The following is a 397-nucleotide window of genomic DNA, read 5'->3' as shown; positions in this document are numbered from 1 at the left end:
CTCCCCGTTGACTCCCCCATTCCCCTTTGACTCCTCTGGCTTGACTCTTTACCCGTCTCCAAGACTCGGTGCCACATTTCCCTGCTCCCTTTCCCTCCATCCCCCGCTCTGCCATGGCCCTCCCCACCCCTCCCCGCGCAGAGCCAGGCTCCTGAACAATGAAGTGTGGCCTGGAGGTCTGTCTGCCTGGGGCTCATGGTGGGCCCCTCCGGCTTCCTGGGACCCCCCTGTGCCCCCTTAGCTGATTCACCTTGCCCCTGGCTTTCCTGTCCTCAGTTCTTCCAGACTAGGTCTCAGCGGGGCTGGAGGCAGGGAGTGGGGACGGGGAAGAGCGGGAAGCAGGAGATCATTTCTGCCTCAATTTATGGACCAGGACCCTGACTGTTCTAGAGCCTCG

The 397-nt window shown here is 62.0% G+C and overlaps 1 protein-coding gene across 4 annotated transcripts in view; it reads left to right on the top strand.

Moving 5' to 3' along the window:
* The window catches only part of CARHSP1 (calcium regulated heat stable protein 1), a 12,703-nt gene that overhangs the window by 2,243 nt on the left and 10,063 nt on the right, over nucleotides 1-397 (top strand). The gene's annotated exons all lie outside the window — the stretch shown is intronic.

This window comes from Pteropus medius, unplaced genomic scaffold, assembly GCF_902729225.1.
Source record: "Pteropus medius unplaced genomic scaffold, Ma_sr-lr_union100, whole genome shotgun sequence".
In the NCBI taxonomy this organism is placed as follows: Eukaryota; Metazoa; Chordata; class Mammalia; order Chiroptera; family Pteropodidae; genus Pteropus; species Pteropus medius.
This window is presented reverse-complemented; position numbering and strand designations above follow the sequence as displayed.